Here is a 6,902-nt window from a genome sequence, read left to right as displayed (position 1 = left end):
CACAGAGACAAACGAGACAAACAACCATTCACTCTCTCACTCACACCTAGGGACAATTTAGAGTCACCAATCAGCCTAACATGCATGTTTTTGGTCTGTGGGAGGAAACCAGAGTACCCGGAGAAAACCAGCGCATGCACGGAGAGAACATGCAAACTCCACCCAGAAAGGTCCCCCAGCTGGGATTTGATCCGGCAACCTTCTTGCCAACTAGCTCTACAAACTGAGCCACCGTGCTTCCTGTTGCTGCGTTTCCTTGTTTAGTTTTGAGCCGTTTGCTACTTTTAGTAAATCTTTTACTGATTATAACTAGTTCAAAACCAACAAAGTCCATGTTCAATAACTAGTGTTTTGCAACTTTTAGCTATTAGCTGCCAGCAATTTACTTGTTTTAGCTTTTAGTTAGTACTTTGCCACTTTTAGCTATTTCCATCCAACCTTTATTTATACAGGTTAGTTCCCACTGAGCCTCGAGGACATATTTACAAGAGACCTGTTAACTAATGTTTTGCTTTTTTAATTTTTTTTAGCAAGCATTTTCAACTTTTAGCCAGTGTCCTGTTTTTGATTTTTAGCTTTTAGCTGGTGTTTAGTTTCTTTTAGCTTTTATTTAGTGTTCTGCAGTTTTTGCTTTTTAATAGCATTCTGCTTCATTTAGATAGTTTTATGCTTCTTTTAGCTTTTAGATAGTGTTCCCTTTAACGTTCCGTTTTCTTAGTGGTCCGTTTCTTTTAGCTAGTCTTCTGCATCTATTTGCCTTTAGATATATTTCTGCTTATTTTAGATTTTAGCTAGTGTTCTGCTCCTTTAGTGGTTGTTTTAGCTATTAGCTAGTGATTTTAGCCCACACTTTGCTACTTTTAGCAAACCTTTTACTGACTATGCCTTGTGTTTTTATACCTTTAGCCACCGTTTCACAGCTTTTAGCTATTATCCAGCAATTTACTTATTTTAGCTTTAAGCTATAGTGCTTTGCAATTTTAAATTTTGGCTAGCGTTTTCCAACTAGTTATGATTTTTTTTTAGCTTGTGTTCTGTTTAGTTTTTACTTAGTGTTGTGCAAATTTTTGCTTTTTAATAGCGTTCTGCTTATTTTATCTTCTCTTATTTTAGCTTTTAGCTAGTATTCTGCTTCTTTTAGCTTTAAACCTTTTCAGCAGTCACTCTGTGTTCACACTTCTTCGCACACTGGGTTCGAACCCGTAGCCTCAGGATTAGGAGACCGCGGCGGTACCGACCACTAAACTACTGACCCAGAAACAGCCAATTCCTGTTCAGCTTAAAACAAGTCTGAAAACATTGGATACATTTACAGCTTCATGTTTTTTCTTTAGCTAATGGAACGAGACAAAATCAACAAAAAAAAAGACTAATCATGATGTGTGGTTTTTTTTAAGGATTACGGTGCAAAAACTATTTTTCCACGCACTGAGACTAGTGCCGAACTAAAGCAGTCCAAATCAAAAGTTTTTGTGTTTCAGCAGGTTTGTTCAGTTTTGCGGTCAAATTAAATATTTTCCCAAGTATAAAAACTCACAACAGAGTTTGGCGCAAAAAGCCAGAATGGGACCCGCCCAGAGTAGGTGATTTCTGAGCATCGACCAAAACCGTCTCTAACATGATCGGAAACTTTTAACAAAGTGTAAGATAAATCTCAAACTGACATTATATAAACTGTGAGAAGACTAAAGTCCAGTTATTCGTTATATTTACCTTCAGTCCGATGTGTTCGGTGCCGATTCGGAATCTTTTTTCAGCCCAAGGACATTAAAACTCAGGTGTGTTTTATTTCGAGGCTCCGCCCAGTTTTCTCAACTCCCCTGTGATGCCTTCATGGACTTTTAGAAACTATTTATTAGGAGTGTTGGGGGAAACCCACCGACGTGCGTACAGTTAAACTTTTTGTCAACATTATCAATTTTACGAGGGGCACCTGAACTCATCAGTGACGGTCTTTAAAGAGGTGTTTGCGACGGATGGCGACCGGAAGTGGTTGTTCTCACTTTGTTAGCAACATTTTTGTACACCAAAATTGATGTAATTTGTATTAGTTTTGTTATTTTCTTTTTTAAATAACAATAATTATATATTTATTAAAAAAAAAACTGTCAAACGTGTGAGTTATTGTCCAGCAGAGGGCGCAAAAATACAAACACACAGTCTCTGGTAACTTCAGACTCTGCTCCAGCAGCAAAACACCCATCAGCTGGAAGTGTGTGGTGACCACGTGACCATGTTGTGGGGTTTTTACTCCATATGTCTGAGTTTCTTCTTCACATCCAAACTAACAGAAGTTGTGCATGCTGCAGGTTTTTTTGTTTTAATCGTTGCTCCATTTGACATCACTTTAGATTCTGACTGAACGAGGGAAGTAAAGGAAACTTTATTCCCAAGGAAATTATGAGGAACGCAGAGCTGTGAATTTTAATCCAGCTGACAACCGATAAGGTGAGAGGAATCGTTTTTTTTTTATCTCATATTTATGCAGGATTAAATTTATTTGACTGAAAATGTTAAAATTGCAGCATGAAATGTTGATGTTTGCACCTAGTTAGAGATGACATCAGCATTAAGGAGCTCTCAGGAGTTTATAAGCACATTTTAAAGTGTTTTAACCATTAACAACCATGTTTATGTTCCACTCTTTTTGTTAACAGGTTAATGACATTTTTACAGCACATGAAAAATAAACCTTTGACCTTTTAATGGGGGTCAAACTGGCCAACATCTGGTATTTTTTTTATTGTAATTAGGATTAATTGATCTGCTGATTTACTACATTTTAATAGAGGGAGCCACAAACGACAGGAAATTCACATTTAATGCAGATCATCTGCAGAAAATTGTTCCATTGTGTATCAGCGGTCATGGGTGAAGGATCTCTTTAATTAGAAGGAAAATGGGTTAATGTGGCTCATGGATGGTTGAGCAATGACATGGGAGTTTTGCATTAATGTCCATTGGGACCATTCACATACTGGGTAGTTTGAGATCTGAATATAAATTTAGAAAGTTGTCTTTTTAAATATGAATGTGAGGGAGATTTTTGTTCATTTCTCCAACAGAGACCACACACACCGCTTCATTCAGACCTGGCAGACAATCGAATGCTTTGTTGGAAACAAATGAAGAGATAATTATGTGACCCCATGTTGAGGGGTCAGAGAATGGCCTGTCTGCTTGTATGAGTCAATTTCCAATTTCCTCTTTCAGTTCGCTGAAGTGTCACGCTTTGGGCGATCTGTGACCAGCCTCAAAGTTCAGTGGGGCAGCTGCAAAACTTTCTGCAGCGTCACTTGTCTCTGTTTTACGAGCAAATCTGCCAAAAACACCATCGAGCAAGAGAGCATGCAAATGGAGTGGTCAACTAAATATACGTAGATACAGTTTGGACTTTAGCATCAGTGGCTGTTTGTTTTATTTTTGATCAAAACCAGCCGCAAGATTTGATTTAGATTTTTTGCAGCTTTCCTTCCAGCTCACACTGTAGATGCTCCAGTAAGTACCAAACACGCAAGGTTGACATTGTTGTCATTCCCTTCTATAATTCACTTTAATAACTAGAAGAAAAAAAAAACCTGCTGAAATGCATGAAATGTAGTGTGAATGCTTAAGACTGAAGGACATAACTGAGACTTTCTGAAAAGGGTGAAAGGCAGTTGAATAAGAGTTAAATGAATGTTAGTTGGAATATTAAAAACATTAAAAAGAAGAAACAAGAAGCAGAATTATGGACAAAAAAGTAAAAAAGAAAAAGCATAAGGACACAGTAAAAGATTGGTGTAGATTCAGTCTTTCTGTGTGTGACGATCCTAAATGGGTCAATCGAAGGCAACTGGACTAAAGATGCCTTTTGGATGAAAGGTGAAATGTCTTCAAGAACAAGAAGTCCATCCATCCATCATCTTTACCCGTTTCTTCCTTTTTGGGTCATGGGGGTACAAGAAGTCCAGTTTCTGAAAAGTACAGGAGTCCTGACACCTGCCTTCTATTTAACCCAGGGGCGATTCTAGAATCTGCCCCTTAGGGGTGCTTAGCCCCCTGTTGGCAATGGCTCTTGGCTTGAACAACACGGTGGCCATTGGCCTCAGAAGCATTTGTAATGTAATGCCCAAGTACTTATAACTGGAGACCAATTCCTCCTCAGATCCTGCTATGTTTGGGAAGTGTAGGTGTGTTTGTTCCTTCTGAAATCCACAGTCATCTCCTTCGTCTTCGTCACCTTCACATTGATGTGGAGGTTGTTCTTCCTGCACCAGCTCTCCAGATGTTCCACCTCCTGCCTGTAGCTGGACTCATCGTCGTTTGTGATGCATTCAACTACCAATCTATCGTCTGCAAACTTTACAGTATGACAGCCTGGATGGGTAGGTGCACAGTCATACGTGAGCAGAGTGAACAGAAGGGGCCTCAACACACAGCCCTGAGGGGAGCCAATGCTGAGGGTTATGGTGGAGGAGGAGAAGTTGTGGATCCTCACAGACTGTTGGTTAGGAAATCCAGGACCCAGTTGGGAAAAGGGCAACGGGAGGGGCTTAGTTCTAGTGTGAGTAGTTTGTCCATCAGGGTCTGTGGAATCATGGTGTTGAAGGCAGAGGTGAAGTCCACAAAGAGCATATGGACGCAGGAGTCCTTCTGCTCCAGGTGAGTGAGAGCAGTGTCGACCACAGAGGAGATGGCGTCTTCTGTTGATCAATTCTTGTGGTATGCGTACTGGTGTTGGTCCTTGTTGATGCTGATGGTGGTTTTGATGTGGGCCATATCTCATCCTATTGCATAAAAATTGATTGACTATAACAGCTACACCCCTGTCTTTTCTCATCATAAGATGATCTTATCTCTGGCACGAAGGGGGGAGGGCGATATGCATTCCTGTAGGAAATGTTACGGGTTTGAATGAGAGCATGTATCTGTAAGATACCGAACTGTTGGTAAAACTATTTTTTTAATATTTAATTCAATGTTTCCATCATTTGTAAAAACAAAACAAAAAAAACAAGATGCAGAGGTGCTGAGAGTGAGATGCTGACTGCATTGCTTTCGCACCGTTCTTTGCAAAAACTGAAAAACCACCTAAACGATCAGAGTATTCTCCCACCAATCTCAGTTTAATAAGGTAATCAGTCAACACGCGCAGCATTCATGCAGGGGTGCAGAGTGGATCTCATGTCGGCCCTCAGTTCCTGCAGCTTCAGTGCAAATGTCAGCATGACCCCGTCATCCCGTCTTTTAATGAAAAAGTCCTGATTGAGCGCTTTTTAAGCACCTCCTCAAGCACTCGGGGACCCGCCATCAGAGCCTGAGTTCTCATCCACAACTCTTTACTTTCATTTTATCCCTGAAGCAACCTTCCTGCCCCGGGGCAGATCTATTTGTTTTACGTTCCTTTTCACTTCAGTTGTATTTGGTTTAGATCAGGCACAGCGTGGGAAAACTTGCACAGACTGAAGGAGACTCCACTCAGAGTAAATGGTGTAAGAAATAAATATATTTAAAATGAGCAAATCACAGGATTTTAGATTAGTTCCGATCTTGAGAAATTAATTACTGAAATCCAACTTGTTTTAAATAAACTAACTCAGCTGGAGCTGCGGTTTATGAGAAACATGTACTTCAGGTGGAATTAGAGCTTGTCGTGATAAACAGCTGATGATACATGTTCTTCCTCTCTTTTGGCCTTGACATTTAAGTGTTGGAAATTTGGCACAACTAAATCTGCCAAAACAATCAGCATTCCACAGCGCTCACATTTCAAATCTGATTAAATATTGGACAGACTTTCTCATCACATCTGGATACCATAAACCATAACTTTTATTATTTAAATGTAATAAAAAGAAAGTATTTTCTTACATAGATTTTTTTGTGTGTGACATAGATGCAAAGCCACCAGAGCAGTTTGACAAAATGAACATAAATTTGCAGAATTACATGAGTTTTCCTGTAAATGCTACTGTTTCAACTTTATATCGGCAACATGCCCACATTATTCTAACCTTCCTCCATCGCAGAGGAAACAGGGGAATTGGATAACTTGAAAAAATAAGCGAGTTATTCACGTTCATTATAGTGTGAGGCTGCATGGTGAGAAAGGTCCCTTTTGAAAACTGGGTTGCCAGGTCAAAATCCAATATGGCTGCCACCATAAATATATGTAAACTTTGAGAGCTGGATAAATTGGAAAAAGAAATGGATCAACTTTCCTTTGGTTGTGTCACATGGCTACATCTAGGCATTAGGAAGGTTCCTTTCAAAAATTGGTTTGCTACGTCAAAATCCACGATGTCTACCTCTCTCTCTCTCGCTCTCTCTCTCTCTCGCTCTCTCTCTCGCTCTCTCGCTCACTCACTGAATCTCTCAATCACTCATACCTTTCTCAATCAGTGACTCACTCACTCTCACTCAATCTTGCTCTCTCGCTCACTCAGACTCACTCACTCTCGCACTCACTCTCTCACTCACGCCTCTCTTGCTCTCTCACTCACTCACTCACTCACTCACTCACTCACTCACTCTCTCACTCTCTCATTCACTCACTCTTATTCACTCAATCTCTCTCACTCACTCTCTCAATCACTCACTCTCCCTCATTCATGCCTATCTCTCTCTCTCTGACTCACTCACTCTCACTCTTTCACTCACTCACTCTCATTCACTCACTCTCCCTCACTCATGCCTCTCTCTCTCTCTGACTCACTCACTCACTCACTCTCACCCTCTCTCCCTCTCCCTCACTCATCTCTCTCTCTCACTCATTCTGACCTGACTCACTCACTCTCACTCACACCTCTCTCTCTCTCTCTCTCTCTCTCTCTCTCTCACTCACCTCTCTCTCTCTCTCTCTTACTCACTCTCACTCTTTCACTCTCTCACTCACTCACTCACTCTCTCTCTCTCTCTCT

At 40.5% G+C, this 6,902-nt stretch overlaps 1 long non-coding RNA gene across 1 annotated transcript in view; it reads left to right on the top strand.

The window, feature by feature from the left end:
• The first annotated feature begins 2,281 nt into the window (after window positions 1-2,281).
• LOC119418355 overlaps window positions 2,282-6,902 on the top strand; it is a 10,945-nt gene continuing 6,324 nt past the window's right edge. The window contains exon 1 of the long non-coding RNA XR_005187183.1: window positions 2,282-2,448. This is a non-coding gene — a long non-coding RNA (uncharacterized LOC119418355). The remainder of the gene's footprint in view (window positions 2,449-6,902) is intronic.

This window comes from Nematolebias whitei, chromosome 12, assembly GCF_014905685.2.
Source record: "Nematolebias whitei isolate Nwh7 chromosome 12, NemWhi1, whole genome shotgun sequence".
Taxonomy (NCBI): Eukaryota; Metazoa; Chordata; class Actinopteri; order Cyprinodontiformes; family Rivulidae; genus Nematolebias; species Nematolebias whitei.
This window is presented reverse-complemented; position numbering and strand designations above follow the sequence as displayed.